The sequence below is a fragment of the Tamandua tetradactyla genome, chromosome 12 (assembly GCF_023851605.1).
Source record: "Tamandua tetradactyla isolate mTamTet1 chromosome 12, mTamTet1.pri, whole genome shotgun sequence".
Lineage (NCBI taxonomy): Eukaryota > Metazoa > Chordata > Mammalia > Pilosa > Myrmecophagidae > Tamandua > Tamandua tetradactyla.
Window position 1 is genome coordinate 16,936,536 of NC_135338.1, and position 20,839 is coordinate 16,957,374.

At 43.3% G+C, this 20,839-nt stretch overlaps 1 long non-coding RNA gene across 1 annotated transcript; it reads left to right on the forward strand.

Moving 5' to 3' along the window:
- Positions 1-1,180: 1,180 nt before the first annotated feature.
- Positions 1,181-10,601, forward strand: LOC143651836 (uncharacterized). The gene is made up of 2 exons (XR_013160265.1): positions 1,181-1,918; positions 10,149-10,601. It is a non-coding gene; the product is annotated as an uncharacterized LOC143651836 (long non-coding RNA).
- Positions 10,602-20,839: the final 10,238 nt, after the last annotated feature.

The window sequence follows — 20,839 nt, forward strand, 5'->3', positions numbered from 1 at the left end:
GCTGAAGCTAGCAGCATGTCACAGCCAGCAGAAATGGGGAAGGAGGGAAAGAAAGAACTTGATGGTTTCCAAGTTTGAGAGGATTTCAGCAGAATGACTAAAAGACTGTGATCAGAATTCTAAAGCCCCAGGTCTCCTTAGTTTTAATTCCTTAAGGGATAGAAACTTCCGCTTTGTAATTTTAAGTAAATGGTAATCAAGCAGGAATTTAGGGGAAATGTGGCATTGGTGAAAGGCACATAGTTATGTCTGTAGCTGTCTGTACCACACTTCTAGCCACTTCTGTCACTCACTTTGTTTCTGTCTATAAACATTTAATTTGCTCTCTGTTAGTTTTCCCATCCTGAAAAAAAGAGGTTCTCTTACCCTCTTTAGGAATTTTGACTAAGCTATGTTGCTGATAATAATTTAGGATACTTTGATATGTAACAACTGCAATCAGTATACCCATAATTTTATTAATTCATTGAAGAAAGTTTGAAAACACAGTATGCTCATATTACATATTCAGTTTACTACTTGGGTGGGAACGGAGACATCTCTTTTTTGGGATAGGCTTTGTTTTATGTATAGCTTGAAAGACATCAGTCTTCTTATATGAGCAAATACTCAAACATGTAAGGTGTTATTTTCTTTTCTTTAAGATCATAAAGTCTTTAAATTACTGTTCAACAACTATAGAATCCCCAAACAGGTTTAAGAGATTTTTGTTCTTCAACAGAAAATGAGGTGGTTTGGGGAGGAAGGTATGTGCTTTAAGTTGCAGGTTGCTCTTTTTCACTGGACCATCATACTGTTGTTTCTGCCTCTACCTGAACCCAAACCCCCTCTCAGCCTGACAGAAATGTTCGCTTACGCACCTAGCCCTGCCTCAGTTTGTACCACATCTTCTACCTGTATTCGGCTGAGACATCAGAAGTCGATGTCCATGTCAGCCTCTGGGCACCCCAAGATGATGTTACCTCCAATAGACAGTGAAGGAGATAACTTCAAGGCTATGTAAGAACAATGCACATTCCTTGTGAAACTAATATGTTCCCACTGCTTTATAATTTGTGCTGTCGATTTTGTAGTTCCGAGATTTTGTTACAGTTGTCTATAAGGTGTCCTTCATGTGATTTTGATTTAGAATATTCTGTTTCATGATGTCCTTGGTTGTATAAGAAATTCCATCGCCCCTCCAGGTTGCTTTCAGCATGTGGAGTTTTATAGTACTTAAACCTTTAGTGTGCTTCTAAATCTTTTTAGTTGCCAATTCTTCAGTTACACCTGTATATGCTTCATTTCTTTTATACTGACAAGGTCTCTGCATGTAAGCAATTTGAGAGGGAAGCATAGGGGAAAACTTGAGTTAGCCATTTTTTTATCCTAGAATGTCCCTGCATTAATCTTGTTTTTGAAAATGTATGGACTATTCCCTTAAAATCCATGAGACTTTGTTTCATTATATACTATTCCTTTGGTACCCTTTCCCATGTAACTTACCTTTCATTCTTGAGTCCTGTAAAGTACCCCTTGGATCTGGATTTATTATAACTGACTTTATTCCCTGTATATAAAAGGTGTATTGTGATTGTAAATTTTTGTGTGCTGTGTTTGCCATGAAGCTGGGATTTTATATAAATAGAGATGTAAATGTATGTTATTTCTGATCTCACAGCACTGTTCCTGATCAGAGAACTCCAGTTGCTTCAACACACAGTATTAGCAGTGCAGCCACCCCTGATCGAATCCGCTTCCCACGAGGAACTGCCAGTCATAGCACTTTCCATGGCCAGCCACGGGAGCGGCAAACTGCAACATATAATGGTCCACCTGCCTCACCCAGCCTGTCCCATGAAGCTACACCATTGTCCCAGACACGAAGCCGTGGCTCCACTAATCTTTTTAGTAAATTAACTTCAAAACTAACACGGAGGTAAGTGCCAAGTGGTGCAGATTGTTTTAGATTGAGACACATAGTAAAAGGAAAAATGTTTTCTCTGTTTTATAAAGCCACTGCCCAGATGTTTTTCATTTTACCTTTTACTCATGTTTTATAGTTAATAGGTCTTGAATAGTTATTTCTATCATTTAACTTTTTACCTTAAAACCTTTAAGAACAGAAATTACAGATCTCAGTCTTTTCACAACATTTGGGAGTTTTTTGTTACTTTTAAATTACAATTCCTTTTGATCACATATATATCTACATTGTACTGAGGTTTAGCACAACTCCCGATGTGCTGTCAGCAGAGTGTAGACAGTGAGAGGCTTGCTCAAAAAGTAATCACTGAGGAAAATGATCTGTACAGTGTAGTTAGCCCTTGAAAGGTAGAAGAAAGAAAGATTTCTTTATCTCTGGCTCCATTGTCATGAAGCCTTGAAATTGTAGCTTTTTCAGTAAATTATATTAAGATCAAAAGTTGGGAAACACAGTTTTGGAGATGAAACTCTTGGTTTATTTTCAGAAAGACATTGAGTATCTTGTGGATGAAATGCTTCAAGTGTTCAATAAGCTGTCATTTCAACTGTAGGCTAAATACCACTTTTCAATGTCCTTAATTCTTCAAGTGATTTTATTTTATATTAGATCATTCATCTAAAACTTAGGCAAGTCACATTAAGCTGTCTTCCCCCAGATGATTTAATTGTTAGAATTTTGGAGACCAGCTTAGGGCAGATTTCTGGTACCCAAAAGCATTGAGTGTGCTCAAAGGCCTCAGAAGGTTTCCAGCCATCCTTTTCTTCTCTTCTAGCCCCTTTACTAAGACACCCATTCCAGAATTGCAGAATGATCGGAAGGGACTTGGCAGTTTTGGAGCACTCATTTAGGACCAACTAGAGACGGTGACTTCACTCCAGTAGGAGTCTGGGGACTCCTCCAAATAGTCCTTTCCAGGCCATCTCATGCCTGTCCCAGGCCTCCCTGTCCCCAGCCTCCTTCCTCAGGACTGAACCCAACATAATCCGCCTCTGAAACTTGGTTGGTAGAAGATGGAGCCAGTGTTCTTCACCCCTGATTTTGCCCACCATCGGCAGGGGGTTCTCCTGTGACTCCCCAGCACAGAGGGCACATGCAGTGATCAGGTTCAGCACAGTTGGCCCCCTGCCTATGGTCTTTGGTCTACAATGGGCTCTTTAAATAAAGCCTTGCACATAATTGAAATCCTGGAATTTGTTGTCTCATTTGCTTTCTTTTTTGGTCAATTATCATTGATAAAAAATATCAGCTGCCATTTATTGAATGCTTACTATGTACGCATATGCATACATGTAGGCATGCCCACACATATTCACAAATTCTGTATTTGCAGGTTCACCTGTTGCTAAAATTTATTTATAACCCCAGAATCAATACTTGCGCTACTTCTGTACGTATTCACAGATATACACAGAAGAGCAGAAAATCTCAGTTGCCCAATACACACAATCCCTCTGAGATTGGACAAACATTCTGCCTTGTTGTTTCAGCTCTCTTATTGGAAATGTGTCCTTTTCGTGGTATATTTGGTATCATATTTTTCACATTTTTGTGCTTTGGATTGGTGATTATGCTTTTAAAATAACCCCCAGCATGGAGGTGTGGTTTAGTGTTTCCAAGTGCAGGAGGACTGTGATGTATCTTATGCAGAAAAAAGGCATGTTAGAGAAGCATGATTCAGGCATGAGTTACAGCCCTGTTGGCTCGATCTCAGCGTTAATGAATCAGCAGTATATACTGAATCAGGTATCTTTATGCAGAAACACGTAGAAAACAAGTTTGATGAAAATGTGGAGGCCAGAGGCTCACAGGACCCTAACCCTTTGTTTCCCCTAGGGGAAATGGTTCAGTGTTCACTAATTCATTATCTGTGGCAACTTTATAGAGTATAACTATTGCGAATAATGAGAATCGAATTTTTACCTGTGGGTGTGCACGCTTTTATCTTCACAATCTACCTGGTGGAGTGGCTGTTATCACCATTGCCTAGTTGAAAAGACTAAGAATTAGGTACCAAGAGGTTAAGTAAGAACATGTTCGAGATCCTGCCCTATAAAGTGGTTGATCTGGGTCTTTCTGACTCCAGAAAGGGCCCTTGAAGCCACTGCACCATGCTCCCCCTAGAAAAGTCATTGAAGTAGTGTTGTGGACATGAGTCCTTTTCCCTCATTTTCTAACTACATTTATTTTATGTATTTCAGTTGAAATTGGAGGCCAAGGTTTCTTGTTCAAAAAACTTAGGGTCTTATTTTTACGATTTCCAGGCAGGACTGCCCCAATTTATTGCAGAAAGGTAGCCTTCATGTTTGTTAAAGTTTTCAAACCAAGGTCTGCATTTTTCCTTGGTTCAGTATTTCAGTTATAGGCAGTTCTTTGTTAAAGACAATTAAAATCCTTGCTGCTGCAATCCTTGCTATCCTCCCTTCAGTAGTAATTTCAAGAAGTAAACTTGCATGCCTGAAAGGCTGTGTTGATCATGCTGAGATGCTGCAAGGGCGGGAGGGACTGGCATCAGGAAATGAGTGCCCTGACCCCGCTGCCCTGGGTACTGTGCAGCCAGTGAGGCCCTGTCCACTGCCCTTGGATGCCCCATGCCCTGTAGGGAGCACAACTAGGCCCAGATGCAGTTCAGGGAGCCCTCCAATTTATCTACGTGGCCCTAAGCTAAGTACTAAGGCCTCAGTCCTGTAGTGTCCTCCTCTTTCTGTCTCCAGGACTTCCTGAGAGGAGGAATTAGGATAAACAGTCCTATATTACATGACCAATAACTCTTTTCCCAAGAGAGTAAATGAAGAATTGAAAATATATTTTAAAGACCTTTTTAATCATTTTTCAACTAAGGTAATCTTTTGAGTACTACCATTCTATATTTACATAGTGTTCAGTTATTTATAACATATTTTCGCATGCGTGATCTTAATTAATGCATATTACTTTGCGTGTACCACTTTTTATATAATTTTCAAGTGGTTAGCAGTTATTCACATTAGTTGACACCTTTTAAAAATTGGTCAGTTAACAGCTGAAGCAGTGTCAGCAGGCTAAATTTATTTTTAATCTATGAATTCTTTAATTCAGTCAGTCATCAGCAAATATATATAGTGCATGCTTACTGTGTCCAGTTCAAGAACTGGACCTGTGGGCGGGCCGCGGTGGCTCAGCGGGCAAAGTGCTTGCCTGCTATGCCGGAGGACCTCGGTTCGATTCCCGGCCCCAGCCCATGTAACAAAAATGGAGAAACAGAATACAATAAAACAAGAAAATGTTTAAAAATGTTTCCCTTTCTTCCTTCCTTCCTTCCTTCTATCCTTCCTTCCTTCTCTCTGTCTTTCCTTTAAAAAAAAAAAAAAAAAAAAAAAAAAAAAAGAACTGGACCTGAGAAATATTGAGGTGAGAAATTTAGAAATATAAAGGTTGTAAAGCATGGCCTGCACGTGCCCAAGAAAGCTGGCACAGCATGGTCATAGAAACTTGATTCATATTTTGAAATGTCTTTTGTCAGATTCTATTCAGGACAACCTAATCATACCCTTAATTTTTTTTTTAAAGAGCGTTAGTCACTCTTTGAAATATAGTTCTTTCAGTTTATTACATAAAGCATAAAAATAACATGCACACTATCTTGTCATTAACTTTCATTTTGAGATTAAAAAATTTGAAAAGTCAACTTCAGTTTAAACCCCAGTTACTTATTTTTTCCTTATAAAACAACATGTAATATTACCATAAAAAACATGCATTTAATGTTTAAAACATCTTCCTGAAATAAATAATGAGCCTCTTAATGGGTAAACATTTCATAATGAAATTTTTAATGTTTATGTATAAGAAGATGAGGTTTTTGTCCATGAGATTCTAAATTTAAGTAATGTTATTTCTTACTGTCATATTACAACTGATTTAAGTCATTGTTTTAAATTAAATTTAATTTTTTTTGCAAGGGCAGGTTTGGGAATCGAACATGGGTCTTAGCCTGGCAGGGAAGAAGTCAGCCTACTGAGCCACTGTGGCCTGCCCTAAGTCATTTCTTTTAACTCAAGATGTTGAATTTTATTATCTTAGAGTATATCTACTTCCAGAAGACCTTAAATCAATTTTATTACCCTTCGTGTAGTATCAATATTTGTGGCTAATTTTTTTCTTATGAGTACACATTTTTTTACACTAATAAAAAGATCACATACTCAATTATAATAAATTTACTTTTTTCAACAAGTGTTGCCTTTCCATTGTTCATTAGCCAGAAGAGGGGCCCTATTTTGTTGTTTTCTTTCTCTATATAATTGACATATTTTCTATTTAATTTGCACAAGTCATTTTTGTTAATTTTTTTTGGCTTAATTTCTTTTAGAAACATGTCATTCAGGTTTATCAAAAGGTATGATTTATATATACACTTTTTTTGCAATCCTTACCCTCCCCCCCCAAATGGCTCCTGCAATTAACATCAGGTTTGGCTTTCTAGCCTTGTTGTTTTCTTAAAAACTAAACTTTCTGCTGAGAACTAAATACTTACTTCTTTAAAAAAAACTGAAGAGAAATACATTAACTCTGTCAGACATTTTAGAGGGACGGTGGCACCCATGTAACGAGGCCTACGCATGCTCTGTGCATTTTCTTTCTTTGGTAGAATTAGTTAGCATCCAAATAATTCTGTCTTGGTACTAATAACACTTAGCATGCTCCTGTTTGAAGAATGAAATGTTCAGTAACAGTGATGTACAATTAATGATTAGCCAGAAGCATGAAAAAGGTAAGTGGTACTTATATTCATCGTCATTTGATTTCACTGAGGATTGAATTAGCAAAAGGCCTTAAAAATGACAGGAAAATTAGATAACATTCTGATACTGGAAACAAGCATACATTTGAAATCTATGGCCTCATTTGGTTTGAGTTTTTCAAAAATTAAGATGTGGGCAGCTGCAGAGTAAAAATGTTTTAATATTTCAGAGAGTTAAAGAGTAAATAATAAAAGTATTCTACCTAAAAGCCACTCTTTTCATCAAACACAGAAAAAAACAGGTCTCATTATTTTTACTTAAACTATTGTAAATTATTTGTAATCAATGTTATTTTTTTTTACTCTGACAGTCAAGGAACCAAAAATATTGCTCACTGTCTTGGAATTCACCCTTCTGAGACAGAATGTTTCCACTCAGGACCCATTGGGCCCTGGCCCCTCAGCTCTCTTTAGAAGGCCAGACTGTTGCTCTACACGTTTATGAAACCACAGGGTCACCGAAAACTTTCCTAGTCTGAGCTTGTTCTCAGAAACTGTGGGACAGTATTTTCTTTCTCTTAGAAATTCTACTGTAGGATTGTTTTTTAAAAATTGCTCTTCCCAGTTGCCAGATTTCTCTTTGAACAGAGAACTTGGTAATCGAATGTAGAATTTAACTGGTAGCCCTATTTGCTTTTAATTGGAAGCCCTTTCAAATGTAGGAAGTGGTTGCAAAGTCCAAGGGACTCCAGGCTCATGCCAGGAGTGTGCCCACTTGGGAGGGATGCCGGCGCGTGCAGAAGCCATGTGCAGAAGCCTATGTGCAGCTGGCTCTGGCCAGGCAGCAGGAAGAGTTCTAATAAGTTCCACAGGTGACCAGAAAGCCATTTAAATGTGTTCACTTTATGATGTTTGTGTGTTTTTCTGTGGGTAGTCGTGTACTGGTATGTAAGATTTCTTTTCTATTTCCCACTCTCTTTTCTTGTACCTTCTTTTCGATGAGGCTTCCAACTGAATATGAGAGGAATGGGAGATATGAGGGCTCAAGGTGAGGGAAATGACTTTTATTTTAAATATTTTATAAGTATTTATCTTGTTTCTGTGGTAGAGGCCATCCTGTTTTCTGAATGTTTTGCATCATTGCTACTCAGGGTAGGATTGCTTAGTGAAGCATGTCTTTATGGAATGTAACAAGGGCACTGCAGTTTAGAAAGCAGAAATGCATTGGCTGCTTTGCCTCCTCCTAATGTGCATCAGCCCACAAAGCCACGCCACTCCTTTCGCAGCCACAGGAGGGCGCATGCGTGCCGTGGCCAACCTCTTATGACTCCCAGACCAGACCATAGCACCTCGCAGATGGCGTCTGGATGGCTTCCAGCCTTCCTGCCCAGGGGGTTAGGGCCCAAAGTGAGCTTTGTGAATCAGCAGGAGCACTGATAGGAAGAAGCCTTTGGCCCATCACTGATGCCTGGCATGGTTCAAGGAGTAAAAGCAAAATATTTACTAGAATGTTCAGATTTTAAATTAGCTTTTTTTTAAGAATGATTATTATAATTGAATGTTTTACTTTTAGATTTTATATAGCTGTTATTGCAAGGGTTTGTGAGGTCACCAGAGAGGCTTTAGGATGCCATGTTCTGGATCTCTTCCCCTGATGTCTGCTGTCACACCAGTTGCCGCCATGTTGTTTCAGTTCCTACTTATCCTGCTTGCCCTCTTGCTAGTGTGAGCCCTGATCATGTTGCTTTCTGAATGAGCATTAAACTCATCCAGCACCCATTGCCTGACAAATCACATCCATTCAAGGGCCTGCATGCTGTGATGCAAATGGCTTCAACAACCCCAGCTTCCACTGTCCTGGTTATACTGAGTGTAGGAAAAAAGCATCCAGGCTCCATTCACATCCCAGTTCTACTGCCTCTGAGCCTGAGCAGGATCTCTAACATCCTAAGCTTGTTTTCCTGTCCTAATAGGAAGGTAATACCAGGACCTGCCTCCTGGTGTTATGATGATCAGGCAGGATGGTACAAAAAGAGCCCTGGTGCTAGGCCTCCAGGCAAGTGCTCAGTGAGTGCTAGCTGCTGTCACCCAGACGGTGCTGTCCCCCAATTCCAGTAAATTTGTGTACTTCATTGTGCCCCTGAATTCATCCTGTGCTTACCCTCCTTGCTCTTGGTAACTGTATTCCCTCTGCTCAAAACAAAACCAAAACTCTGTTTTTGTTGAAAGCCCATGAGCTCTTCCTAATACTTTTTCAGATGCCAATAGCACCACCACCCACAGGAAGCCACTTCCTCATTGCCTCATTGCCCTGCTCTCCTGTGATCCTCTAGTGTACTACTCATAACTTTCCTGTTCTTCCCCTGTTTCCTTCTCGACCCCACCTCAGTTCTGAGAGCTTCTGTCATTTTTATAACCCACTCCTAGTGTCTCACAGTATTTATACATAGGCAGTTTCTAATCACTTTTGATGGATGTGAACCAAAGTAAATATTCTAGCAGGTAGGCGACAGAGATTGCTATGTGCATAGGGAAACCTATGGCCCACCCTCAGCTCTGGGTGAATTTGCCATAGGATTAGTGTGTGTGTGTGTTTAATGCACAAGAGTGTTAGGTGCTCACATTCTTCATTAAGGCATCCAGGTTCACACATGACAGTGCAAATAATGGTTTGGGGCAATAATGATGACTATTACATAATGAGTAGATGCTGTGTTCTTGGAGCTCCCAAGAGACATGAGACAGGAACACTGACCACTGACTTGTGAGTATTGAAACCACTGCTTGTACTTTGTGAACCTATTCCCAAAGCAGTCAAGCTGGGTCATTGCAATCCTCAGAGAACAGCTAAGATTGAACATTGCAGTTTTCTTTCTATTTCAGTAGTAAGATAATGTCATCTCAGAATTGTCTTTAAACTGAAATTGGAAGTTCAAATTAGAAAAAAATGGAGAGAAAGCAAACAATTAGGATGAATGAAGGTGCCTGAAAGAATAACCTGTCCCCACACTTGGTGGTGCAGTCAGCATCTAGGGCCCTCCCATGTATAACTCCATCCAAGCCATTTACAGGGAAAGTGTTCTTAAAACATGCATATTGAACTGCCTGTTATCCTGAATAGCAGTTACAATAGAGGTTCTAGGGAGTTGAATTAAAAAGGAAAATTGTGGTAGAAGGAAAAATGAATTGTGGGCATCCAGAGCAGGAGGCTGGTCTAATGACACTCTTCCTTCCTGAGCTGTTCATGTGTGGTTTATGATTCAGGCAGTTGGGAGATGGAGTGGGGTAGGTGTATATTCTTCCTAGTGAAGGAACAAGTTACTAAATGTGAGTCTGCAGGGAGAACAGGGAAGTCGGTTATTAGATGTGCTGTATTGAAGATATTGGTTGTTGCACTGTCTAAAGTAGAAAAGGTTGATTTTCCTGCACAATTAAAACTAAAAATGCTACTGTTCATTTCAGTCGCAACGTATCTGCTGAGCAAAAGGATGAAAACAAAGAAGCAAAACCTCGTTCCCTGCGCTTTACCTGGAGCATGAAAACCACTAGTTCCATGGATCCCAATGACATGATGCGGGAAATTCACAAAGTCTTGGATGCCAATAACTGTGACTACGAACAGAGGGAGCGTTTCTTACTCTTCTGTGTCCATGGCGATGGGCATGCAGAAAACCTCGTGCAGTGGGAGATGGAGGTGTGCAAACTGCCAAGACTGTCTCTGAATGGGGTCCGGTTTAAACGGATATCAGGGACGTCCGTAGCTTTCAAAAATATTGCTTCTAAAATTGCCAATGAGTTGAAGCTGTAATCCAGTAATTATGGTGTAAATAAGTAGCAATTCAAAGTGTTTTCCTGAACCCCGGTGGAAATGTATAGAATAATATTTAGGCAATAAAGTTTGTATCTTCTAAACCATGATATTGAAGTATGGGAATGAGCGCACACCTGGGAGCGAAAGCTGGCCTTTTTTCTATAAATGCACTACATTAAAGCTGTGTGACACGTGTGCCCTCTATCTTCCCTCCCCTGCCCTGAGAGTCCGCATGTGGCCCCGTCTCAATGACCCACCTCCTAGCTGTGTGAGGTGGGCAGTGTGCGCGTGATGCAGTGTTTGCGGGAGCCACAGCCAGAGTTACTGGTACCTCTATGGGAGATCATTCGGTGCTAAAATATTGAAATTGCCAAGGGGGAGAATATTGAATGACTAAGAATTAACCTTAAGACTAGTTGATGATAACAGGTTTACAGTTCATGCCTGTGATTTTGTGTTTGTTGTTTGAGTTGTTTGGGTTTTTTTTAGTGCAAAGGTTTAAATTTATAGTTGTGAACATTGCCTTTGTGTGTTTTTCTAGTAGATGCACAAGATAATTAAAAATTCACTTTTTCTCAGTAAAGTCTTGCATTGTCTCCTAATACTGTATTTAAGTCTCAGATGAAGGCAATCACTAAAGCTGTCTGTTTTTCTCTATCACCAAGTTGAACAAAAGAAAATGAAGGCCTGAGGCCACTTTGTCCTTAGCACAGATCACAACATTTTTTAATTACTAGCATCTTTTTTCCTCAAAGGCAATAAAATGAGAAGATGGCTCTCCTGTTGACTGGAGAAGGCAGGGACTCTGGGATGGCTGGCAGCTGAGGCCTCTGGAGCTCCGGTGGGCCCTCTGTGTGGAGAAACACCAGGTCTTGACGGTTCTGGGTTTGTTCTCCATCAAGTATGTAATTTTCCTCTCTTGTTTTCTTGTGATTCAATACATGAATCAGACCTACAGCTTTTCCCCGTAAGATTATGACTTCATCGAAGAGTTTGACACTTGAATCACATGGGGAAATTGTCACGTTGATTGGTATGCTGTTTTGGGTAATGGGCTTTTTTTGTTCAAAGTGTAGCAGTCTGGACAGGACAGACACTCATTCACTCAACAGGGATCCCTGCCGACTCTAGCAGGATGGCAGTCAGTATGCAGTGATCAGTAAGTAATTTACCTAGTATGGAAGAAGATGGTTAATGCCATGAGAAACATCACGGAGCAAGCTAAGGGGTGCCAGGGGGCTTGGGTATTTGCAGGTTGCCATGTTTAATAGGGGGATGCGTGGGTTGGGGGCACTGGAACCAAGAACTGGCTGTGAAGAAAGCAGCCTGCAGACCTGGGGAGAAGGGCATCCACAGAGGCCCAGGCCCAGGGCCTGTCTGTGGGCCTGGGGCAGAAGGAATTGGAGGAGATGCAGCTCACAGAGCCTTGTAGGGCATTACAAAGGTTTGTGTTTATTCGAGAGATGCTGAGCTGGGTTGGGAGGTGGTTTGAACAAAAGATTGCCATGCCCTCAGTTAGGTTTTCAGATGATTGCCCTGGCAGCTGTGTTGAGAATTGATTATAGGGGTTGGGGGGGTGGCAAGGAGAAGCCAAGAAAGCCCTTTGGAGGTTGTTGGCAGTAACATAGGCAAGAGAGGATGCTGGCTCAGACAAAGGTGGGTACAGTGTGGACAGCGGTTGGATTCCGAACATGCTTTGAAAATAAAGTAAATTGCATTTGCACTTGAATTGGATGTGGGTGAGCAGAAAAGAGAGGAGCCAGACACAACTTTACAAATTTTGGCCGGAGCAGCAGGACAGATGGAATTGCTGTCAGTTGAAATGGGGAAGATTGCTGATGGAGAAATCTGGGGGGTGGAAGGGAAGTAAATCAGGAGGTTGGGTTTGAAACTGTTGAGTTTGAAGTGCCTCCAGACACTAAATAGAGACCGCACATGGGCAAGTCAGATAGATAAGCCGGGTGGTGCTTGAGGCTGAGACTGGGGGAGACAGGATGTCTCATAAGTTGGATGGTTCATATTTAAAGCTGTGAGGCAGTAGGCTCGCCAGAGGAGAGGAGATGATCAGGACTGGGCCCTGGAAGCACCACATTAAGAGATTGGAAAGAAGAGGTGGAACTGGCAGAAGAGCAGTGAGGGAGGAGGGGCACAGGCAGGTGTAGTGCTCCTGGAGCCATGACCAAAAGTGTCAAGGAGCATAACAGGACTGCAGGTTGAATGTTGAATGCAGATGGGCTATTTGCCCTTTGACCTAAGAGTGAAGAACATCATTTTCACCTTACTGTATCAAAACTACTGTATTAAAATAATAAATCCCCTACCTACCTCACCCCCCCTTTCACTGGAGGTTTTCAGTTCCTTTTCAAGACCCACTTCGTTTCACTCAGAGTTTCTGTAATGAGCTTAGTGTGTAGAGCAGCTAGCAGAGATTGTACTCGCCCTAGCCTTTATGTCTGGTGCAAGCTGTTTTTACACCCCATTAAAACATTGCAAAACCAACCAGACCGGGAGAAGCGAAATATCTTTCCATCTGTGTGCACATGGGCCTCTTGCTCACTCCTTGACAGTGCTGCCCATGCCCCTTCTGCTTGGAAGGGGTTGACTGGGAGCCAGAGGGGAAGACTGACCTGCTATAAATTGCTTCCTCCACAAGGCAGATGCTTAGGAGCTGTGTGGTGAAATTCATGGTTATGAGGCTTGGCTTGTTAACATTCTTACCCCAGAAATTCACTCGTGCCAGGTACCTGTGCATAATTACCCTGCAGTAGTTTGCAGAAATGAATCAGAGCCTAGCCACGCAAAGATTTGGCAGCCTACTATTTCCTCTTTATCTTTATACCTGGGACACATTTTGAATTGTTTTATGTATTTATGTTTGAAAGATCAAATTGAATACTAGGAGTTAAGCTCTTTTAAGAGAAATTAAAAGATGAACCAACCACACTTTTTAATAAGTTACTAATCAATTGAGAAAGAGGTGTGTCTGTAAGACACAGACGTGTTCTGAGTTGTTTATATTTAAGAGGCTAATTTACTAATTGCTGTTGATTTGACTTGAGTGGCGACACTGATCTTATTAACTTTAAACAAAAGCCTCCCCCATTACTAATGGCCCATGCCCTTACCTTTAAATCAGCATTCTCAGAATATGTCATTTTTATTCTGCATACGATAACGTTTGGAAAATGGATATTCAGGAGTAATTGAAAATCATTTAAGACACAATGTTGACACAGTGCCACATCTTTTCCTCACCCATTCCCCTGGAGTATATTATATCTTAGGGGTACGGTGAGGCACCTGGCAGTGTCAAGCTAGCTGCCTGTCCCATTTAGTCAACAACTGGAACGCTGTCCCAATTCTGAACATAATGTTGCCATTCTAGTTGATGCCAACCTCCTCCCTGGCCCAGGCAGATCAGAGGCACCAAACAACATTCCTGCAAATGTTCTCAGAGCATCCTTTCATTTCTAAAAGTGAAGACCCAGGCAAAAGCTGTTACAGACACATGAAGACTTTTGGAAGCACGAGTGTTATCATTTTCACAACATATGTTTCTCTAAAAGCCTAGAGAATGGTGATGATTAAAAGAAAAACCCCAATGAGTTATGAAGAAGTTGCCGTTACTATGGAAACAGTAACTTTGAATATCTTGTCTCAGGCAGTTCTGTTTTAGTGGGTGATCTTGCGTCATGATCTCTGGGATCCGCAGTGCCATTTGCCACTGCCTTCAGAGCAGCATCACAGTCTGCTGGGACATCTCAGGAGTGGCCTCAAAAATGCAAAGGAAAAGGAAGCCTGTGATTGGAGTGCTCAGAACTTCACTCTTTTGTTTTGTTTTGTAATTGCTTATTTTCCCTGGGAGCCCTTAGCTCCATGGCCCACCTTTAAATGGGGATGGGGGTGGGGATGCTTAAAGGGGGCAGAATAAATGAAATGATGAATATGCTAATGCGCAGGTGAACTCAACTGTGACACCTTACCCAAGAGCAGATGCCCTGAGTGGAAGAGGAGGATGAAGATCAAATCTGACAACTGTTTTTAAATACTTCTTTGTAGTTCTTTGGTTTTTCAACTTTCAAAGACCAAAGCCCAGGCAGAGTTGCCATTTCCTCCAGGGGCAGTCCTTGGTATATCTTCTAGCAGCCTCCTGGCATGACACACAGACAACACAGCAAATTTTGGTTATTGGCAGTCACAAAGCATTTAGGCAGGGCCTGTGGACCTGTGTAGCCTCCCTGGGGAGGAAGGGAGACCAAGGTGACTAGACAGCTGTCCCCAGAGAAGCAATCAGAAGTGATGGGTTGAGTTTGGGGAAGGAGAGAAATGGAGCAGGGTGGGGGTGCAGATGCCTGAGAGCTTGCTTTGTGTCAGGGCCACACTCTGAAAGAGGAAAGGGTGGCCCTAGAAAGCAGAACTGATAAGTGAACATTGCAAGGAGCTTTTGGTGAACTTGATAAGAAAGCACTTTACTGGGAGGTGAAGCCCTGCCTAATAGGAGGTGCTGAGCTCCCCACTAGAATTACTGCAGCAGGTTCAGGGTGTCTTTTTGGAGGGGGGTGTATTGGGCTTCACTTTGAAACAGGGCCTTTTACAATTCATTTCACCACATGGCAGTGAAGTGATTTTATGTAATTGCCCAGCAGCCAGGCAGCTTGCTGTCCATGCTCTGGCTTTGTGACCTTGAGAAGCTCTTAACACTACAAAACCTTCCTTTCCTCCCCCATAAAATCAGAGTAGTAATAATAATAGGACCTCCCTTGGGATTGTTCATTGCAAAGGCATGTGCAAAGCAGAACATGTGGAGAGATTTACTAACACTCCCAGGGAAATTCTTTTGAAACAATAAGAAAAGCTAACCTTCTTTTCTTTCCTTCCCAACTTAACCCAGGGCACGGAGCTCCCTGAGCTGTGTATTCCTCAGCTTTCAGGAGTGGACACTGCTCACCGGGCTGAGGCTTAATAAGGAAATGTTCCCTGTTTCTAAAATAGGATTCCAGGACCAACCTCAGTGCATCTCAGAACCTGCTCATAGGAAAGCTTATGTGCCCGTTCCACCTATTCTTCCTGGCCCATAGCTCTTGCAGGTACATCCACGGTAACAAGAGTGATGAGTCCCGTGGAAGAGCTGCCTGCTGCTGGGCAGGAGGGCAGACCCCTTTACCGCTGTGAAGCTTTTGCTCGTGTATTTCAAAGAGATAACACTGGCAGTTCCATTCAAAACTACAACCAGTTTTCCCAGGCCCCCTTGATCAGTTTCTGCCTTTTCACCACCTATGGCACCATATGCTGATAGTCAATAGAGTTCACCACCACCGGAGTATAAGCCCTGTAGTCAGGGCTCTTTGGCCTTCTCTTTCCCTGTATTGCAGGCACCTAAAATACTGCTTGACAGCATAGTACAAAATAAGTATTTGTTTAAAAAGAAAAATTGAAGCAGGCAAAAAAATAACTAGAAAGTACAAGGCAGTTTTAGTGGGTTGTGGTCAGAACTGTTCTTGAGAACATCACATCTGCCTCTGTCCCAGAATGGCCCAGGGATAGGACGGCAAGGCTGCAGTGGGTCACATTTTGTTTTGTGGCACATCCTCTTTGGTCTCCAGCAGCCAGCCCTTGAAGCCCTTCCTGTTGCAAAGAGAAGACAAGGCTCAACAGCTGGGACCTGGTGGGGCCTGCACCGCCTCTGCTGCTGATGCCTGTCTCTCCTCTTCTGGCTCATGTTTGGGTGCAGAGCAGGTGAGCGCTCGGTGAGTGATGGGGATTTACACAGATGGGCCCTGCCTTGGGCTGGTATCATGTTCGCCAGATTCGAAATTCTCTGGGACCTAGCACCTTGGTCAATGCCCCACCCCTGCAGAGAGACTCACAGGCCGTGGAGTGTCCAAATTTTCAAAGGAGAATAGTGGCCCGAGACTTGGTAACTGTGTGAGAACTCGTTTTGGAGAGGTTTTTCAGGTGTCGAGGACAACATAGAGGGTCTAAACTGCAGGCCTTGAGCCCTTTGTCAAGCAGTGCCGGACTGAAGCTGAACCTTGTGGAGCAGGAGTCACTGGTGAATGGCCTCTTGCTCCCCAGCCAAAGATTAGAAAACTAAACCTTGAGGTTCACAGGCCATCTAGACTCGGCTCCCTCTTGATGAGAGGATTTGACTGTAATGGGGAAGGCAGGGCATCTGGTGGCTACAGGCAGGGATTTTTTGTTGTTGCTGTTGGGGCTGGTTGGTTACAAGTTGCAAGTGTCTCACTTCTTTTCCAGCTCCTTCGATAATCCTACCAGTGGTTTCTGGCTTTGGTATTTTTTAACCAAATAGTTGATAAACAGGGGGCTTGGTGGGGATGGCCCTGGGAAGAGATGACTAATCCCACTGAGGCTCTCCCGCCCCACCCCCACCAGTTAATTTTACAGTTGCCTGCTTGCTCTACATCCCACCCACTTGCTTTGTCTCTAAGAATTACTTTAAACCAACATTGTAGAATTCATCTCTCCAGCAGAAGGGAGGCTGCAGTTGCTCATCAAGAGCTTCCACAGCATCTGGAGCCCCTCGGTGCCAGATCCTCACTCCTAGGGGTCTGGGCAGGGTTCTAGCAGTCTTCATTTCCCTGATGCAGATTGGCTTCCTGCACCGTCTCGGTGGTTGCTCTTCTGCTCTTGGGAGCTTGAATGAGTCAGGGCTCAAATATGTGAAGATGAAAATTGTGTTCCATCCCTGAATTTTTGCTTCTCCAAGTCAGATTGCCCCTGTTCTTTTATGTGTTCCTGGACAAGTCTTATCATGGTTTCTCTCTTTCTATATTCATTCATCAGCAGGCACATTTTTGGAGGTAGCATGAGGTAGCCATTCTGTCAGACCCTGTGCTGGGCCTTGGGGATACAAAGATAAACAAGGCAAAGCCCCATCCTGGAGCAGCTCTCAGGCTCACAGAGGGGAGAAGGACCCAAACTCAGTCACAGAGCTGACTGCAGCCAGGATGGCCTGAAGGAATGCCTGCACTCAAGGCTGAAGGGGGCATCCAGTCCAGGTGGTGAGTGGGGGGGCAGGTGTGAAGAGATGGCAGGTACAATTCGAAGCACACCCCTGAGTCTGCTCAGTGGAAGAAGGGGCAGCACAAACAAACGCAGTCGCAGACCGGGGTGTGTGGTGGCCAGCACATCTCTGGATGTCCAAGTAAGGCCTCACTGCTGTTGTTGCTCTCCCACCAGGTGGGTCCACATCGCGCACGTCTGTTCCTTGGGTCTAGAGTGTCCCAGGGTGGAGTTCCCTGGTTGTCCATCAGAGACAATGTGTTGAGGGCCCCAGTTGCATGGGGAGGGACAGATCTTAAGATGGAGGAGACAGTGGCTTGCGTGGGGCACCACCTGTGCCAGCCAGGTGCTCTTCCAGAACCGGGCCTGCACAAACTTGCCTCACCTTCCAAGAAGGAGTGCCTGTGGGTGGGGGTGTGACTACATTCTCTGAGCATCCATGTTCCCCAGCCTGGCACCAGGAGTCCTTTGATAGAGGGTAATCTATGGGGCCCCAGAGGGCCAGGCCACCGGTCCCCCAGTTACCCAAATGTGCTGCTGTGCAACTATGACAGCAATTGCTGGTCCCTTCTGCCACCTCCACTGGCTGGCCTCTACCACTTGGCATGGCTCAGCTGTTGCCTGCTGCTCCAGTGCCCCACATCCCTGCACTCTTACTCCATTCTATGGACTCTGTAAGACCCAGGTGCTTGTCTCAGGGATCCTCAAACATCAGCCCAGAGTGGCCGTGCCACACTCCTTTTCTCCTGATAGCACAGAATATGAAGGGTACATTTACTCTGTTATATTTCCTAGGATGTTGTTAATAAAATGAACCAAAACACTGGGACTAAGTCTGAAAAATAGCAAATCCATAATCTCCTGTGTCCTCAAAGCCAGAATAATAAAACAGGCAGTTGGTATCTCATTCCTCCTTTCTAGTCTGAAGGAAGAAGGAAAGGGAGGTGGAAGCTTTGAACCATGACACAGGCCTCCCCCAGACATTTCCCATCAGGCCCAGAGGCAACAGTTTCAAAATAGACAATAATATGTCAGTCACCTTTATTATTTCCTTATGAGCATGTAGTACATTTGAGTTGCTATTTAGGGCAGTTGATGAATTAAAAGTGGGTTTTTTTGTTTTGTTTTGTTTCTTTGCTTGCTTGCTTGTTTTTTGCATGGGCAGGCACCAGATTAGAAGTATTTTTTGTTTGTTTGTTTTTTGCATGGGTAGGCACCAGGAATTGAACCCAGGTCTTCAGCATGGCAGATGAGAACTCTGCCACTGAGCCACCGTGGCCCACCCAGATCGAAAGTATTGACAAGAGGTTTCACATGAGTTTTAGTGGGAATTTTTGCTTTTTCCTATGTTTTATATTTTGGGAATAATCTCAGTATGTATTAACGTGAACCACCTGCACCAGTGATGGGTTCAGCCCAGAGTGGGTGGCATAGGGTTAATGAAGGAAAACTTAAATCCTGAGAGGTCCTTGGCATTCTCTCAGAAAGGAGATTCCCCAGTGAAACACTTCTGCAACAGGGTAGTGATAAAGGGTAAAGCCTGAGGGGAGTGATGGGTGAGAACTAGGGTCCTTCCTGAAAGGAGGCTGGGAAGTCTTCCCCTTGATGAAGGAGATCAGGGCATAGGCAGGGCCCCAAGCTTTGGGTGGGCAGATCAGATTGTGGAAAGTGGGGTGTAGGCATGTCGAGGGAGGCAGGGGATGAATAAAAGTTCTGGAGGTGTTGGTGTCATTGCCATCAGTCTCATCTCCCCATAGGACCTCCCTCCCTGCCCTGAGGGATTTGAGAGTACTCACAGTCCTACTCCCAGTTGCTAAGCCACTAGTGGTTGTGGGCATCACACCTGTTTTTACCATATTACATGAAGGCAGCCAGGCTTGTATATTCCACTTGGCCATGCAGGGTTGGTCTTGTCCTCATCTTCCAAGATGGCTGCTGGAGTGCCAGCCATACATCCTGATTGGTTGGAGAAAGGAGAGAAAAGCACAGTCCTTCCCTCTTCAGACTTCCCCTGGAAGGATCTGAAAATATGTCTTTAGCCAAGTAGGAGCAGTTATATACAAAGATGGGTTTGGGGAGAAAGGTAGAATGAGCCCAGACGCTGGGAGTGGAAAGTCTCCAGCCAGACTTAGAAACCTGTACATTTTCTGGCAGTCCCCATGTCAAAAACCTCTCCCCTCAGCAGTACTAAATAAATACAGACACTTTACACCTCATTTCTCCAAACCAAAATGCTGTCACCTGCTCAGTTGAAACCTAACAGCCAGAAAGATGACTTCCTGCCAATCAAAATATTTCCTTTTTTTAAGCTGAAGAAAAGGAAATTAACATAGGATCCATGTGAGTTAAATGTAATGCCCCTTCCTCTCTCCAGGGGTGCTTCAGGAAGCTCTGTTAATGTACCAGTTGGTTCAAAAATAGAAATACAGAATGAGGCACCCACCAGGCAATTACAGTCTCTTAAACTACTGCTTAGAGAAGCAAGTTTTGCGCTTGTGAAGTCTAGAATGTTCTTAAAAGCAAAAAAAAAAAAGATAATGGTGAAAAGAGCCCAGTATTTGGAGCTGGGCAGCCTTGGGCCAGTCCATCTGAGCCTCAGTTTCCAGCCATCTGGGAGAGGCTTCCTGCCTGGCTGCCTCAGGGTGTCAGCTGTAAGGTCCAGGTGCTGCTGCAAAGGCCTCCTGGGAATTGAGACACATTGACACTTATTTAAAAAAAAAAGCACTAAAAAGAAAGAACTTATTTTGTCTTATGTAAGTAATACAGGTTCACTGTAGAAAGTCTGGAAAATAAAGTTTAAAGAAGGGACTCAACTTACCCCACCCACCCACCTAACCACAGCTAACTGTTGTTCTTTGGGTTTCTTCCCCATACACAGTCTGTGTGGGATCTTAGTACAAGCTATTTTATAACCTGTTTTTACACTTCAGAGAGATGTCAGCATCTCACCAAATGTTGCACACCATTGCTGCATCAAGGACTCCATCCAGGAGGAGGTATAGTGATTTTTTAGCCAAGCTATTACTGTCAGCAGTCATTACCAGTTTTTCACTATTAAAAATAATTGTATCTCAGGTGCACGGGTGGTTCAGTGGTAGAATGCTCACCTCTCATGCGGGAGACCTGGGTTCAATTCCCAGACTCACATGCAGGTCTGGCTCCCCAAAGGTGAGAAGCTGGAGGGGCTGCTTCCCAGGTACCTCCCCAGAGCCCCCACCCAGGCACAGCTGGCCAAGTCTGTCTGTCTCCCCCCGTGGTGTCCCCTCCCCCGGGAGCCTATATCAATGCAGGGAGACGCATTTCACGGGCTCTATGCAGA